Below are 18,470 nucleotides of genomic sequence, written 5' to 3' on the forward strand. Positions count from 1 at the left end.
GCTGGGAGCGGTGGCTCATGCCTGTAATCCCAGCACTTTGGGAGGCCGAGGCGACTTGAGGCCAGGAGTTCAAGACCAGCCTGGCCAACATGGTGAAACCCCATCTCTACAAAAAATACAAAAATTAGTCGGACCTGGTGGCATGAAACTGTAATCCCAGCTACTCAGAAGGCTGAGGCAAGAAAATTGCTTGAAGCCAGGAGACAGAGGCTACAGTGAGCCAAGATTGCACTACTGCACTCCAGCCTGGGTGACAGAGTGAGACTCCATTTCAAAAAAAAAAAAGAAAGCACGATGTGATGTCACTTACACACGGAGCCTAAAAAGGTCAAATCACAGAGGCAGAGAGTGGTATGCTGGTTACCAGAGGCAGGGAGCTGGGAGAACGTTGGTCTTAGTGTACAAAGTTGCAGCAATGTAGGAGGTGTAAGTCCAGAAATGTAATGTAGCAGGGAGACTACAGATACTAATAGCGTATTGTTTGCTGGAAATTTGCTAAGAGAGATTTCAGGTGCTCTCACTACACGCCCACACACACACAAAGGGAACTAGGAGAGGAGACACGGATATGTTAATTTGCTTGGCGGGATTAATCATTTCACTCGGTCTATCAGAACATCATGTTTTATGCTTTACATATATACAATGAAAATATTGGGTGTGTAAATGCCCATAATTGCCTGATCAAGGATTCATTTGGGGTCACTTGTGTGCCAGTATTCACATTCTCTGGGCCTCTTCTCCAGTGTGATTGAAGAAAGAATCCATCTTCCTCAGGAGAAGCCCTGGCTTGTGCTTGGGTTTACCACAGTCCCTCCCTCTCTCTAAATTGTCATCACTGACTCTAGTCGCCTGCCTGTACCCCATTTGCAGAAGAGGTCCCCAAAGTATGCTCTAGTTTCCAAGCCTGTTTGACTTAAAATCTGGCAAAGAACTAAAGATCACGTTACTCCCCTTCTCAAAGGGCTTCCCATCACATTCAATATAAAATCTGAGCTCCGTGTGGCCCCAAGGAGTCCGGTGTGACCTGACCCTCTCGTCGTTATCCTCATCTGCTCCCATCTCTGCCCGGAGGCTTCTCAGGGAGGAGGCTTCTCAGAGAGGCCGACTGTCATCACCTGCCATGTCCCCCATGGCTCCTGTGCCCTCACCTGTCTTCCTTTCTGTCATGGCTCTGTCATCCCTGACTGGCATTAGCTATGTTTTTATTGACTATCTCTTCACCTGAGAATGAGTACATGAGGGAAAAAAATTGTATCTGCCCCTTCATCACCACTGTGTTCCCAGCACAACAGCCCTGGGTACTTGGTAGGTAGTCAAGGAATATTTGGAAGATGCTAGGGCTCTCTGTTTTTGTTTTTGTTTTTGTTTTGACAGAGCCTCCCTCTGTCGTCCAGGCTGCAATGCAGTGGCGTGATCTCAGCTCACTGCAATCTCTGCCTCCCAGGTTCAAGTGATTCTCCTGCTTCAGCCTCCTGAGTAGCTGAGATTACAGGCACCTGCCACCATGCCCATTTAATTTTTATATTTTTAGTAGAGACAGAGTTTCACCATGTTGGCCAGGCTGGTCTCGAACTCATGACCTCAGGTGATCTGCCCGCCTCGGCCTCCCAAAATGCTGGGATTACAGGCGTGAGCCACTGCACCAGGCCTAGGGCTCTCTTTTCACTTCTGCATCCTCTGTACTGGGGACAGTCCTGGGCATATAGTAGATGGTCAGTAAATGCTTTCCATCCAGGGACAAGTTGAAAAAGCATTGGGCACATCAACACCCAGATTTGCATAACCAAAGACTCCTTTGTTTCCACTTGTGTCCCAGTGGATGAAGCAGGAATTTCAGGAGTGAAGGTGAACCTAGGACTCAGGTGTCTCTTTCCAGCCTTCCTCAAACCCACAGAATACTGCCGAGGTCACTTTATTTTGTTACTGAACAAAGGTAAGGGATATAATACTTTAAAATCCCCATAAAGCCTGCTTGTTAATCAATGTTGAATCACTAATGCAATTTATTGAATCCTTTGATTCATACATGTCCATTTCACAAAACATATACCAACATTTCACGCAAGGATTGAAACAGAATATTGAGCACAGTTTAACAAAATCTGGCACTAATTTCTGTAAATAAATTCTACTTATCAAAAGACATTGTTCCCCTAAGGGAAGCAAACACTATAATCTAAAGAACTGTTTTTTTTCATAAAGATGACTTGGAAGAAGCTACCCTACCTTTGGAGAAAATACCCAGATTTAAGTTACATGCACAAAAGACTTGTATTTATCATGATCCGAATTCACAACACTCAAGTGCCAGGGATGTGCGATCTCCAGGAATCCTGAGTGGGAGAGATGAATTCACCATCAATAAGGACTAGTATATCGTCCTTGTACATTGCACTTGTGAATTCCATATTGAATAAGATGCTATTTTGCTCCAGAGTTTTGGAGCTATCTATCATTTTGAAAATTCTTGATCTAAGTTCGGCAGACTTTGGTTGGTTCTATTTGGTTCTATTTGGTTGGTTAGCAAATATAACCAACCATCCCTTAAAAGGTGCTGCAGGAGATCACAGGTTTATAAAAAGAAAATGTTCAGCCTCACAAATGATTGCATGTCATTTGGCTGGCAGGATGTGAAATGCAAGTTGGACCTCGCAGTTTAACCTCAGGGTTGAGTTGCAAGAACGTTTCTGCATTGGTTCACCAGGAATAATGAATGACTACTGATTATTATTACATATTATCAAAAGTATATTATAAAAATTATATCATTCAATGTGATCACAAAGATGACAATGGCCAGCACTTCATGAGTGCCTTCTCTATACTGAACAACATGCTAAGCCCCTTACAGGCATTTTTCCCATTTAATGACCATGCTCACAGCATGAGGCAGTGACACCGTCACTCTTATCTTCAGATGAGGAACGTGGGACAGAGAGAGGCTAGGTTGCTTGCCCAAGGGGTCACTGGTGCAAATGAGGCCCCGACAGCCAAGGGGAATGAGGTGTGAAGCTACACACAGAGTGAAGGGTCATGGCAAACCCAAGCGCTGAGCTGTGGCTGCAGTGGCCACATCTCCCCATTTCAAGAGAACCGTGCATCCTGATTTCAATTTGTAAACATTAAAAACATGATAGACACAGACAAAACACAACTCCAGGCCCACAGCCAACCCTCTGGGCACCATTTGGCCAACTCCACACCCTTTTCCTTTGCTCCTGTGCTGTTTTGATGGCTTGTTTTATCCTCCTCACGAAGCTGTAGAGTTCTTGAAACAAGGACCGTATCTCACACAGCTTTCATCTCCTTCCAGGTAACGACAGTGCTGGCTGGGAGTAAGTGATGGTGCGCTGGTGACAGATGGTTCCCCCAACCCCAGGATCCAAATCCTGCCCAGTTTGCCTTCTTGGACACAGGAGCTCATCTGGAATGTCAGCGTCCATGTCTTGCTACCTTTTACTTAGCAACTGTGCTCTAAACTGAACAAGCAAAGTCGGGTGACTCATTGGGCTTGGGAGTGCTTGTGACTGGGGGCCAGAGCTGCAGGGTCTGTTTCAGGGGGCGGTGGGGCCCTGTCAGCCACACGGTCAGACACCCAGAGCTGAACACCTTGCAGTGATTATCCAGGCAGCCCTGATTCTAGAACCTTCCTTCTTCTTGCACGTCTTCTTCACTGTACCAATTTGAAGCAATACTGTGAAGTGGTACCAGCTCAGACACACACACCCAGAGCATGGGGGTGTGTGTGTGCACACCCAGAACATGGAAACTTATATACACACTCAGTACATGAGGACATGTGTGCACATATACAGAACATAAGAATGTGTATATACACACTCAGAACACGAGAGCTTGTGTGCACACCCAGAACACGGGAATGTTTGTAAACACACCCAGAACGTGAAGACCTGTGTGTGTACACCCAGAATGTGAGGGTATGTGTGTGCACACCCAGAACATGAGGACATATGTGTGTACACCCAGCATATGAGGGTATGTGTGTATACACTCAGAACATGGGAATATGTGTATATATACTCAGAATATGAGAACGTGTGTGCAAACCCAGAACCTGAGAACGTGTGTGTGCACACCCAGAACATGAGAGGCATGTCTGTTCACACCATGTCATGGCTAATTTTAGGTGTCAGCTTGATGGTTGGGGGATACCGGGATAGCTGGTATGATAAAGCATTATTTGGGGGATGTGTGTGAAGTTGCATCTAGAAGAGTTAGGCGTGTGAGTCAGAGAACTGAGTAAGGAAGATCTGCCCTCTCCCAGTTAAGGCAGACACCCTCCCATTGGATGAGGGCCCAGATAGAACAAAAAGGCAGAGGCAAGGTCAGTTTGCTCTCTGTCTCTTCTGTGTCTGGGACATCCATCTTCCGACCTTGGACACCAAAAGTCCACATTTTCCAGCCTCTGAACTTTGAGACTTTTACCACTTCCCCTACCTGCTGTTTAAAGGTTTTCAGGCCATGGGCCTGGGACTGAGCTGCACCAGTGGCTGCCCTGACTCTCCAGCTTGCAGACAGCATACTGTGGAACTTCTCAGCCGCCGTAATAGTGTGAGCCAAATCCCATAGTAGATCCCCTCTCATCTATCTGGCTAGCTATATCTATTTCCATATGCATGTATGCCTCTATCTCTATATTCTATCAGTTCTGTTTCTCCAGAGAACCCTGATTCATACATGCCAGAACATCAGAACCTGTGTGTCTACACCAAGAACAAAAGAACAAAGTTGTTCGGTGCACTCATCACACTTCAAAGACATGTGTTGTTGGAGAAAATTCAAGATCATTGGTTTTACACTTCTCCAGCCCAGCAATGAGGGGATGAAGAGGTACTAGTCCACTTGGGATAACTAAGAATGGATTGTCACTCTTCATAATCAGGGCTGGCTGATAGGAGGAGGCTTGCTGTGGGGAAATGAGGGCAGGATGGGGAGCGTGGCTGTCCAGTGCCTCCCCAGGCTGTGAGCCTCTCAAATGTAGAGGTTGCACAAGAGTGGGCTTAGCTCAGCCAGCATCTACCTGTGAATGATGAAATTGACTTTGAGGCTAGTGATGGGTCTACAATGCTGCGTTCCCATTCTTTCTTTATTCTGGTTGGATCTGTCCATTCTGACTCATCAGGAGAAAAGCAGGAGATGAACACAGGGCATATTAGGCATTTTGTGTTTGAGTTGGTATTGCAGACCCTGCTAGGCTGCACGCACCCAGGGACACAAGGGGACACCGGTAAAGGAGGCCTTCTCTCCCACACGCTGCCACTCCACTGCTGAGGAAGCTCTAGCACTAACCACCACCTCCTGCACACAGTAAGTCCAGGATTTAATGGCTGGGCTTATCTTATGCGACGTTCCCAAGGCTCCATTTTTCATTAAGCAATTTTTAAAGAGTTTTATGACCCCGTGAACAATAATTTTTTTTCGTGAAAGCAGACTGAATCGTAAGTGATGGTAATTACACCAAACTAATTGTAGACAAAATTAGCAAGAGGTCAGATCCGTTTGGTTGCAAAAGAAAATATATGCTTGGAATACACCTTAAATGATCTCTGGGAAATTAATTCATCATGGAAATAAAAGGAATCTTCTTAAATCAACAGTGGCTCTCTCATAAAACATTTGCAAGGAATAAGGTTTCCTCTTTAGTTTTGGTTTTGATTTGATGCCCAGGTGCCAGTCTGCACCAGGATTTCAATAGGACTGAGGACCCAGGCGTTTACTTCAGTGCAGGGAGGACCCTGCAGACATTTCCCATGACTAGGGTCCTAACTGAGTCATGAGTCATCTCCTTTAGCTTGGCTCACAAGATCCTTCATGGTCTGGGCCCTTCTAATTTTTTTTTTTTTCTCTCCAGACAGAGTCTTGCTCTATCACCCAAGCTGGAGTGCAGAGGCATGATCTCAGGTCACTGCAACCTCTGCCTCCCGGATTCAAGTGATTCTCCTGCCCCAGCCTCCTGAGCAGCTGGGATTATAGGCATGAGCCACCATGCTCATCTAATTTTTGCATTTTTAGCAGAGACGGGGTTTCACCATGTTGGCCAAGCTGGTCTTAAACTCCTGACCTCATGATTCTCCTGCCTCGGCCTCCCAAAGTGCTGGGATCACAGGCGTGAGCCACCACATCTGGCCACACTTCTACTCCTTGTAGGTTTATTTCCCACCACACTCTCACTACCTGAGACTACCTCAGTGCCTTTGAGTTAAACATGATATTCCTCCTGGAACTTTTTTCCCGCTATTTATCTACCCATCTAAATAATTGCCTCTAGATCTTCAAAACGCCTCAGGTGTCACAGCTCGGTGTTGTGAAGGACAGGGGGATTTCTTGCCTCCCGTATGGACTGGGTGTCCCTGCTCTGTCCCTCACAGAACACAGAGACTCCATGCTCACAAGTGCTTCTGCCACTGTATAAGGCATGACGATGGATAAGAGTCCAGGGACACATACCTGCTAGGGGTGGGGGACTCAGGACCTGGTGACTGTAGGGCAGACACACACCTGGCAGACTGGATAGTCAATATATGCTTATTATAACACTGATTATAAATGCTTATTCAACGAATGGATGGGTCCATTACCTCTAAGTCATTCTTCAGCCCCCACATCTGACTGTTCCCCTCTCTGCTCAAAGATAAACAGTGCCTACAAGAAGGCACCCTTAGCATATTCTCACCTTTAATAAATTCTGCTGCCGGGGTTGAAAGCATGGTTTGGACCACCACTCTGAGCCAAAAAGTCAGGGCAATATTCAAGTTTAGACATGAATGGGGAAGAGGAGGAGGGGAAGAAAAGGAGGTGGTGAAGAGGTCAGAGGAAGAGGGATGGGGTAGCCAGATGGACGCGTGAAGAAACCAATCCTTACACCCCAGTCTACCTGAGTTGCCCAGGCACTGAAAGGCAGGGATGCCTGAAGACCCTGGCACCAAGGGAAAAAAACAACTCCAGCAAGTCCTCAGGGGCTCTGGGTAAAGAAAAGAGGCTCCCGGGAGGAAAGCCCAGTCAGAAGTTCAAGTTTTGGAAGAGACAAGATGGCCTCAAAGACTCAGACCCACTCTGAAATCTTTTAGCAGTAGCTTCAGCTAAGTAGCTCTAAGAAAGGCCCTCAGAGATACAAAATCTAAGAAAAATAGTCCTGGCATCTAATTACAACAGTGCAGTTTGCTGCTTTTATCTGTAATTGGACTGTATAGTCTTTCATTCTAATTTACTTTACATCTAAACTGTGATAATCAAGACAAGCAGAACAGAATGGTCCCTAACTGGCTATCCTACTGACACCCGTTAATGCCTAATTATAACAACTAAATTAAAGATGCAACTGTAAAGAGGTGGAATATCAGTTTGAAGCATTTAATTCTGTGAAAAGAAGTCTAGATTTTAAATCCTAAGTAAGAAAATCAATACAATGCCTCATTATATTGGTATTGCTAAACAGATTAATGAAATTAAGTATTTTGTTGTGTTGCTTTTCTTTTTTCCAATGTTCTCCTGATGCAATGATGGTTTGTAATGAAGGAGTACTGCAGGGGAGGAAGTTTAAATTGAGAGCCAATTTATACACCGAAATTGGGGGATAGCTAATCTCGTTTATAGAGCGGCGGCTTTCTTTTGATATGGTTGGATTTTTAGATAGGCATCACGGGTCGCGACTTCTGCAGGCTCGTAGAACAAAAATAAATTCAACACAAGCTGAGTGGTGGTGCTGTCTTTCCTCTTCCTACGAGCAGACGTGTCAACAGGGACCGCTGTGACAATGTCAGCATCTATGAGCACTGGTTCGGGACAAGCATCCCTGAAGCTTTGTGTGCCAGTGGCCTTGCTGTCTATGCCAGGCTAAACGTAGACACCTGTGAAGGTTTAAGGGACAGAGGGAAGCTGGCCAGGTGAATGGGAAATATATGAGGTCCCCAAAGCCGTTCGATTGGTTGGAAGGTGGAAGAGAAGCCATGAGAAGCAACCATATTTCAAGCTGGACACCAAAGCCTGGAAGGAGAAGGACCAAGGTATGCACAGGGAAGATGTCCTGTTCCTGGGACCAGGGAGGGCAGTGTGTGCAGGGTGACAGCAGCAGGCTCCCAACTCATCCAGCAACACTCTAAGTTACCTGTTTATTTATTCATTCTTACTATTGCCCATCCTGACTTTTTTTTTTTTTCTTTTTTCTCTTGAGACAGGGTCTCACTCTGTCACCCAGGCTGGAGTGATCATAGCTCACTGCAGCCTCCAACTCCTGGGCTCAAGCCATCCTCCTCCATCAGCCTCCAGAGTAGCTGGGACTACAGGCGTGTGCAATCACTCCTGGCTGATTTATTTTATTTTATTTTTTGTAGAGACAGGGTCTCACTATGCTGCCCCAGCTGGTCTCAAACTTCTGGGCTCAAGCAATTCTCTCGCCTCAGCCTCCCAAAGTGCTGGGACTACAGGCAGACACCATCATGCCTGGCTATTGTGTGTGAGTGTATGTATAGATGGGGTCTCACTGTGTTGCCTAGGCTAGACTCAAACCTCCAGGCTGAAGCAATCCTCCCGCCTCAGCCTCCCAAAGTGCTGGAATTACAAGGGTGAGCTGCCATGCCCGGCCTCATCCTGACTTTGAAGCCTTGGAACTCCACATCAGTAAGAATCAAAAACCTAAAAAGTGGCCAAGACTGACTGTGTCAATCACCCTGTGGGACTCCCCCAGATTCCCATGACGCAGAGATTCACCATTGCAGATTTCAGAGGAATCCAAAGACCTTGCAGAATAGACTGACCACCTGGAGGAATCTCTAGAAATCACCTAGAAGAGGCCTTACTGACCACTGAATTACTATGAGTGAATGACTTGGGGACTCTAGTGTGCCAGGCCTTTTCTGGAGCTGGGGATACAAAAATGAGCCACATGGCGTCATGGCCCCTTGGAGCTTGCCATTTACAAACCACTGGGCCATGCAGGGGTGGGAGATCCAGCAGGCAGAGAGCAGCACAAAGCCAGGGCCCTGGACAATGGAGAAAACTACAGGAGAAAGCCAGGACAATGGAGAAAACTACAGCTTCAGTGAATGTATCCAGAACTTCCCAATCACAAAACCAAGAACAAAGCTGGATGCAGTGGCTTACGCCTGTAATTCCAACATGTTGGGTGGCTGAGGTGGGAGGATCTCTTGAGGCCAGGAATTCAAGACCGGTCTGGGCAACATGGTGAGACCGTGTCTCCATAAACATTTTAAAAATTAGCTGAGCATGGTGGTCGTAGCTTCTCAAGAGGCTGAGGCAGGAGGATAACAGGAGCCCGGGAAGTCAAGGCTGCAGTGAGCCATGATCATGCCATTGCACTGCAGTCCAGACCACAACAGAGAAAGACCCTATTAAAAAAAAAAAAAAAAAAAAAAAAAGACATTTAGTTTTAAATTCTAAATTGGATCTAAATGGGCATTTTTTGCGACGAGAATTTTTGGCTGTTGAATATTGCCTGTACCATCCTCTCTTTGGATTCTCGTGATCTTTCCCAGTTTCTTAAGCCCAAGATGTGAAGGCATGGGCGGAGGTGCTCTGGGGACTGTGCATATGGACCGAGTGATCACTGCAGGCCAGAGAGAGGTCACCAGCCCCCTTGGAAAGGAATGGTGCAGCTTCTGACCCTGCAGGGCCAGACAGGATTCTAATTGCTCCTGTGCTTCTGGGACTCGGAAGACAAATCCTACCATCTCCCACCAGGCCCGCCTCCCAGCTGCACAAACAAAGCCAAATACAAACTGCCAGCGGCCACTGGTCCCCTTGCAACAGATGTGGTGCCTCTGTGCCATCTTGGCTCTTCTTAAGGGTTTGTTTTTATTGCAAACAGACAGCTGTGGCTTGTCCCTTCCATCTTGTTTACGATGCTGCAGGAACACCTGTGGAACAACAGGTCCCTGCAGAAATCCTTGACTTCCGTTCAGATGGCTTGAGACTAAGCCAGCCGGCTGGGCAACCCCGTCTGCTGAGGATTCCAGGTTCCTCTGCCCAGGGAGACCTGAAGAATCACTCACCAGATAATCCCAGACACATGAGTGTCCCCACACCTATGTGCACGTTATGTTAACAATGCGTACACCTTCATTCAAACGTGCAGAGGACCTACGCTGTGTGTGCTCTCTGGCCCTCCAGTCTGTGCTGACTGACTTGTGGTTCAGCCCAGCTTCTCATTGCAAAGGCTGCTTTCATTGCCTGACCTGTATCCACTTAGCTATAGAACTCACTGCACTGAGAACCCACAGACCTGACCCATGAGTGAGGGCCATGAGGCTTATGAGGATTGCCTTATTGATTCTCCCGGTTTCAGGCAAAGTGGCTCATGACCTGGTGTGAAACAGACCCATGTCACCAGGGTGAATTCTATGCCTAGGCGCAGAGCGAAGGGGAAATGCTTGCACAGAGCCCAGGCTTGGGGGACGTTCTCTGCTCTCAGCCAAGTTCTGTACACCTTCTTAGAATTCTGCGGCTCCAGCCACACCATTATAGATCGCTTGCCTAGCACTTACTTTATTTCATTAGCACAGATGATGGGAGAGCAGTGACACAACTTGTAACTTTGTGCAACAACTGCCTCTTTGTCTTAACCTTATGTTTTCATGCCACAGCTTTTGCTGTGTAACAAACCACCCCCAAAACTCAGCAGCTTAAAAACAGCCACTATTTAGTTAGCTCACGACTCTGTGGGTGGGCTGAGTGGTTCAGGCAGCCTCAGCTAATCATTGCGAGGCTCACTCAGGCATCCAGGATCAGCCGGTGAGTGGGCTGGTGGCTGGAAGAACTCAGATGCCCTCAGTCATACAACAGGGAGCTGGCAGGCCATTGGCCAGGGTGACAAGGGTGATGGGGCCATATACCTCTCACTAAGCAACAGCCTAACCCTGGCTTCTCCACATGGTGACCACAATAAGAGAGTGAAATAGAAGGTGCACATGCTTTTCAAGTCTGCCTGTGGTATGTTTTCAACTGCCCCATTGGCTAAAGCAGGTCCCAAGGCCAAGCTCAGAGTCGGTGTGGGAGCCTGATGATGCTAAGAGCCTGGAGAGCTTAGACACCGGCAGGAGGGATAATTTGCCTCTAGTTTTGCAATCCACCACCGGATTTTTTTTTAAAAAAAATGTCTTATTCATTTTCTAGCCTCTTCCATGGAATGTTTCCATCATTTATCTTCAGTGTTTAGTGTTTAAAAATGAGGAAGAAGTTCACTTTTGTTTCCCTCATTAATTCGCAAGTATTTAGAATGTATCTTTAAATTGCATTTGGGTTAAATTTTCTGCCTAAGATTTTCCTTTTTTTCTACTTCTACTATATTGGGGTCATGGAATTGAAATTAGTCCTATTCTTTGGGATTTTTAAAGCCATGTGCGTGGGTGTCTGGGTGTGGAATTCTCATTATCCCATGGATATTTGAAGACTGTTTAGTTTTGTTGTTTGATGTAACTATATAGATGCAGATATATGTAGATTTAGATTTAGATAAAGAATCAACCTTTTCTGCAACGTTTTTTAATTTTCTCTATGTTTATTATCTGCCTGATCTGTTACATTCTGAGAGGAGAATGTCACATTATTGTCACGTAGTTTTTGTTTGTTGTTGTTATCGTTTTTTGAGATGGAGCCTGTCACCCAGGCTGGAGTACAGTGCCATGATCTTGGCTCACTGCAACCTCGGCCTCCTGGGTTCAAGTGATTCTCCTGCCTCAACCTCCTGAGTAGCTGGGATTACAGGTGCCCACTACCATGCCAGGCTAATTTTTTTGTATTTTTAGTAGTGACAGAGTATCGCCATGTTTGTCAGGCTGGTCTCGAACTCCTGATCTCAGGTGATCCACCCACCTTGTCTTCCCAAAGTGCTAGGATTACAGGCTTGAGCCACCATGCCCGGCCTGTCATGTAGTTTTACTTGATATATTTTTGTGCCACATTGCAAAAGGAATTAAGAATTCATTAATTATATAAGAACTATGTGATTCTCATATGTTCTTGGTTAAGTAAATATTTTATCAGTATAAAACAATTGGCAGGGCACAGTGGCTCACGCATATAATCCCAGTTCTTTGGGAGGCCAAGACGGGAAGATCAATTAAGCCTAGGAGTTGGAGACCAGCCTGAGCTACATAGTGGGACCCCACCCTGACAAAGAATTAACAAATTAGCCAGGTGTAGTAGAGCATGCCTGTAGTCCTACCTACTTGGGAGGCTGAGACAGGAGGATAGCTTCAGCCCAAGAGTTCACGGTTACAGTCAGCTATAAACAAACCACTATATTCCAAGCCTGGGCAATAGAGAAATACCTTCTTAAAAATAATAATTAAAAACTCACTTTATCTTCCTTATTGTTGGTTTCACAGAATTTCCTACCATACTGTAATGGGGCAAAAATTAATAAAACCACACTAGTGAGCATGCTCATTAACTAACTCATTCATATGGTGAGTAGAATTATAAATTGTGCTCTTCTTGGAGTGAAATATGCTAACATATTTTGAAATTATAAAAATGCTGATCTTGGCCTGGGGTGGTGGCTCATGCCAGTAATCGCAGCACTTTGGGAGGGTGAGGCAGGAAGATCACTTGAGCCCAGGAGTTCGAGACCAGCCTGGGAAACACAGTAAGATTCCCCCATCTCTATAATCAAGATAAATAAATAAACAAATAAATAAATAAATAATAAAAATGCTCATCTCATTCAAAAATTGCAATGTTTATTGAGATGATTATAGATTCACATTTAGTTGGAAGGAATAATACAGAATGATCATAGATCATATGTACTCTTTTCCTAGTCTCCCCCAATGATAGCATCTTAAAAACTACAGTATAATTTCACAACCTGATACTGACAATGATACATCTCAGCACCCTCATTCAGATGTCTCCAGTTTTACTTATGCTCATTGGTGTGTGTGTGTGTGTGTGTGTGTGTGTGTAGTTCTGTACAACTTAATCCCATGTGTAGGTTCATGTATTAATATTTACCACCACAGTCAAGATACAGAACACCACTTGGTGAAAACACTATCCTTCATCCATTGAATGGATTTTAAGCCGTTGTAAAAAAATATGGAGCACTTCATGAATTTGCATATTATCTTTGCGTAGAGGCCGTGCTAATCTTCTTTGTATTATTCCAAACTTTTATTATATGCACTACCAAACTGAGGCCTGCTCCTACCTTTTGACTTACCAATGCCACTTATGTAAATAAGTTTCTGAAGATAAGTTATGTTCTGCAGGCTATTTAATGCAATAATACTTATAACAGCAAATAAGAGGAAGGAGGCATGTCCAAAAATAGTAGATAGAAAAAATGTATTTGTTAACTATTGCTGTGTAACAAATTATTCCAAAGTGTAATGACTCACTAAAACAGTATTTATTATATCACCATGTGTGTCATATCTGGGTGTGGCTCGTCTGGGACCTCTAAATGGGGGTCTCTCACAAGACTGCTCTCAGGTGGCAGCTGAGGCTGGGGTTTCCTCTGAAGGTTCAACTGAAGAAGAATCTATGTCCAAAAAGAAGCTCATTTATATAGTTGTTGGTAGGATTCAATTCCAAGGGTCTCAGTTCCTCTCTGGCTGTTTTAAGAGTCTTTGCTCTTAAAACATTTATTGCTATGTGGGCCTCTCCATATTGCAGCTTACATCATCATAATGAGCAAGACAAGAGAGTGCAAGAGACTGCTACCAGTGTTTCATAATCTAATCATAGAAGTGCTTTCCCATTCATTTTTCTGCGTTCTACTCTTTAAAAGCAAGTTGCTAGGTCCAGCCCACATTCAAGAGAAAGGGATTCCATACGAGTGGGAATACCAGGAGGTGAGATTTGGGGGATCTATGTCAGAAGCTTCTTATTATAATAAGTAAATTATTACACATTCATACTATTATGTACTATGCAAACATTGAATTTTCTACAGTAATTACATTGGGTATAGGGCATGTTGTCATAAGAAATGAAAAGAGCTTCTGTAACTTGGAACTCAATATCAAGTATTCTAAAATATGTGAAACATAAATCCCAAAAGAAGATGAGGAAAATAGTGTACAGATAAAAGTCTTTGAGGAAATAATGACTGAAAATATCTCAAATTAAGTCAAAAAATATAAAACTTCAGATCCAAGAGCTTAATGATCCTCCAGGAGGATAAAATCAAAGTAAATCACACCAAGGAACATCATATTCTAACTGCTGGAAATTCGTGATAAAGAGGAAAAACATTAAACAAACCAGAGTGCTATGGTTTGGTTGCCTGTTTCCTCCAAACCTCATGTTGACATTTAATTCACAGCATTGGAGGTGGGGCTAATGGGAAGTGTTTGGGTCATGGGAGAAAATTCCTCATGAATTGATTAGTGCCCTGTCTCAAGGTGAGAGAATTCCACCTCTAATAGCTCCTTAAAGAACTGGTTGTTAAAAAGAGCCCAGCACCTCCCCTATCCCTTGCTTCCCCTCTCCCCACATGATCTTGGCTCCCCTCTGCCTTCTGCCAGAAATGGAAGCAGCCTGAGGCCCTCATCAGATACAGATGCCCAATCTTGAACTTTCCAGCCACCAGAAGCATGAGCCAAATAAACCTCTTTTTTTAATAAATTACCCAGCATCAGGTATTCCTTTACAGCAACACAAAATGGGCTGAGACACAGAGGGGAAAAAGACTCTTACTTATAGAAAAATAAAGATAAGCATAATAACTTATCTCTCTTCAGAGATATTGTAAGCCAGAGACAATGGAATAACACCTTTAAAATGCTGAAAGAAAATCCTGTCAACCTAGAAGCATACATCCAGTGAAAATGGAAAGAAATTCCCCTCAAAATGGAAAGAAAAATAAAGAATTTTTAGATGAACAAAAGTAACAGAATAATCACAAGTTGATCTGTTACACAGAAATGTTTAAGATACTTCTTCAGGCTGAAAGGAACTGATAGAAGATTGCAACGTGAAGGAATAAGTCTACATGAAGGAATAAAAGACCTAGAAATGGCAAATATATGGATTAAATATGAAACACTTTTTCTTCACTTCTTAATTCCTTAAACTACATTTGAATATTAGAAGAAAGAAAATAACATTACATGGTGGCATTTTAACATGTGAAAGTAAAATGTATGACGATCATAATAGAAAGAATGGGATGGTGATTATAGAAACTACATGAAGCTACTGAAACTAACAAAGAGATTTAGACAAAAACAAATAGAGGGGGAAAATAAAATGCTAGAAATTCTCAATCCAAATGTGGAAAAAATGAGCAATAAGCAAACAGAAAATAAATATAATGGTAGATTTAAAGCCAACCATGCCAATAATAATACAAAATGTTGTTAATATTACACTAAAAATATAAGACCAAGCAATGCCAATAATAATATGAAATGTTGTTAATGTTACACTAAAAATATAAAAACAAGCAATATGCTAAGTGTGTCTACAAGAAATACTCTTTAAATATAAAGAAGTAGGTAAGTTAAAAGTAAAAGGAGGTAAAAAGGCATGTAAACAACATGCATGAAAAGAAAATACAACTGTATTATAAGCAAAGTAAACTTTAAGACAAAGAATATTCATAAAGATAAAGGGAGATATTTTATACCAATAAAGTATCAATTAATCAAGAAGGCATAACAATCCTAAATGAGTCAACATATAAGCAGTTATTCAAAATACATTAGGCAAATTTAACAAAACTACTAGAAGAAACAGACAAATTTACAATCATAACTGAAGACTTTATTTTTGCTCCAATAGTTAATAAAACAAATAGACAAAACAACTGTAAGGAAAAAAGAATATCTGAATATTATCAAACAATTTAACCTATTGAGCTGTATATATCCAAGAAAACATACATACTTTTTTCAAGTGCACTTGGAACATTCACCAAGACAGACCATCTGTTAAGAAATTAAAGAAGACACAATAAATGTTATGCATTGAAATTACATAGTATTTTCTCTATGATGAAATTAAATACAGTTAAAATAGAAGTTAACAAATACAAAATATGTTTTTTTAAAACACTACGGTGTTGGAAAGTTAAACAAAATCTTCCAAGTATGCCATGAATTTTAAAAAGTACAAGGTAAATTTTTAAATATTTTAAATGAAATAGTAATAAATTCATAGTATTTTCAAATTTATGAGATATATATAAGGTAGAACTCAAAGTAATTGTATACCTTTAATTGCTTATATTAGAAACATGGAAACATTTTAAAATAAAAAAATCTAATCTTTCAACCTAAAAAGAAGGACAAATTCAATAAAAATTTAATAGAAGTAAGGAAATAATAAAGATACCAAAGGTAATCAATAAAGTAGATTATTTCTTTGAAATGGTAATAAAACTAGCAAGACTGACCAAGGAAAAGCACAAACACATATTCAACACCAGAAATAAAATAGGAGACATTACTACAGATTCTACAGACATTAAAAGGCTAATACAGGGATACTATGCCAAGAAATTTGACAATTTGGATGAAATTTGACAATTTGGATTAAAATATATTAGAAATGCACAATTATTCAAGCATATCCAACAAAAAGAGAAAATATAATTAGTTTCATATATAGTAATGAAATTAAATTCACCAGTATAACCTTCTCACCATTAAAACCCTCTCGGATGACTTCACTGATAAGTTATCTTGTGTATTTATAGAATAAGTAATACAAATTATTCACAAACTCTTTCAGAGAGTAGAAGAGGAGAAAATATTTTCCATGTCATTTTATAGAGCCAGCAAAAGCCTTATACCAAAATTAGACTGTACAAGAAAAGAACACTGGGCCCGGCGTGGTGGCTCATGCCTGTAATCCTAGCACTTTGGGAGGCTGAAGTGGGCAGATCATGAGGTAGGAGATCGAGACCATCCTGGCTAACATGGTGAAACCCCATCTCTACTAAAAATACAATTAACTAGGTGTGGTGGCAGCACCTGTAGTCCCAGCTACTCCGGAGGCTGAGGCTGGAGAATTGCTTGAACCTGGGAGGCAGAGGTTGCAGTGAGCCGGGATTGCACCACTGCACTCCAGCCTGGGTGACAGAGCAAGACTCTGTAAAAACAAACAAACAAACAACAACAACAACAACAAAAACAAGAACAGTACAGATAAATATCCCTCATTAACATCGATGATAAAATTTTGTACTAAGTACTATAATATTTAATTTAACAACATATGAAAACAATAATACATCTCAAATAAATGAGATTATCCCCCAAATACGGGGCTGGTTTAACATTTTGGTGCACAATTCACCACATTAAAAAATGAAGCAGAAGTACTATAAGATTATCTCAGTAGACTCAGAAGAAAAACCTTTGGTAAAATTCAACACCACCACTTTTCAGCAAATAGAAGTAGTAGGAACCTTCCTAAATTTGGTCATGGGCTTCTGCAGAACTCACAACCAACAAAGTTACTTCAAGTTAGACAATTTATAGATTTTCAGCTAATCAGAAGAAAGGCAAGAATGTTTCCTCTCCTTGTACTGAAATTCCCAGTCATTTTTGTATATGAAGAAAATCCTAAGGAAATTACAAAGAGAACAATATTACCTGGACTAATACATGAATTTAGCAATGTCACAATATACACTCTAAATGATACAAATAAATTGTATTTCTATATAATAGCTATAAAAATTAGAGTATACAATTTAAAAACCATACTCAATAGACATAAAATACTTAGAGATAAATTTAGCAATAGATGTACAAGAAATTTACATGAAAAACAACATATAATCTCTAAGAGAAATTTTAAAATAGCTAAATAAAGATCTGTACCTACTTCATGAATTGAAATTCTCAATACTTCCAAGATGTCATTTCTTCCCAAATTGATCTATTGATTCAATTCTATGCCAAGCAAAATCCAACAAGCCTTTTTTAAAAAGAAATTGAAAAGCTGTTTCTACAATTTATGTAAAAATACATCTAGTAGAGCCAAAGCAATTTTTTAAAAGAAGAACAAAAGCTTTCAAGATTGTTTTATAAAGTAATAATAGAAAAGGTACTGTGGCTTCTGCATAAGGAGAGACAAAAAAAAAATCAATGAAACACAATAAAGAATCTAGAAATAAATTCAAATCTATAGGGTCAATAGATGTTTGACAAAGGCACTGAAGTAGTTCTTATTGCAATAATAGTCTTTTCAACAAAATATTCTGAAATATCTCAATATCTCTATGGAAAAAAATCTTTTACTCCTATCCTCCATCATGGACAATAATTAATTCAAAGTAAACGACAGACCTAAACCTAAAAGTTAAAACTACAAAGCTCCTAGAAGAAAACATAAGAGAGTATTTTCATGACTTCAAGGCAAGCAAAGATTTCTCAGGGAAAGGAAACCCAAAAGCATGTAACAGAAAAAAAAAATGAACTCCATCAGATTAAAAACGTCCACTTATCACAGGACATTGATAAATAAATGAATGG

General features: G+C 41.7%; 1 non-coding gene across 1 annotated transcript; it reads right to left on the reverse strand.

Moving 5' to 3' along the window:
- Positions 1–13,071: 13,071 nt before the first annotated feature.
- On the reverse strand, positions 13,072–13,176 carry LOC123570413 (U6 spliceosomal RNA). Its single transcript, XR_006694595.1, has one exon. It is a non-coding gene; the product is annotated as a U6 spliceosomal RNA (small nuclear RNA).
- Between the last annotated feature and the right edge of the window lie 5,294 nt (positions 13,177–18,470).

This window comes from Macaca fascicularis, chromosome 19 (genome assembly GCF_037993035.2).
Source record: "Macaca fascicularis isolate 582-1 chromosome 19, T2T-MFA8v1.1".
In the NCBI taxonomy this organism is placed as follows: Eukaryota; Metazoa; Chordata; class Mammalia; order Primates; family Cercopithecidae; genus Macaca; species Macaca fascicularis.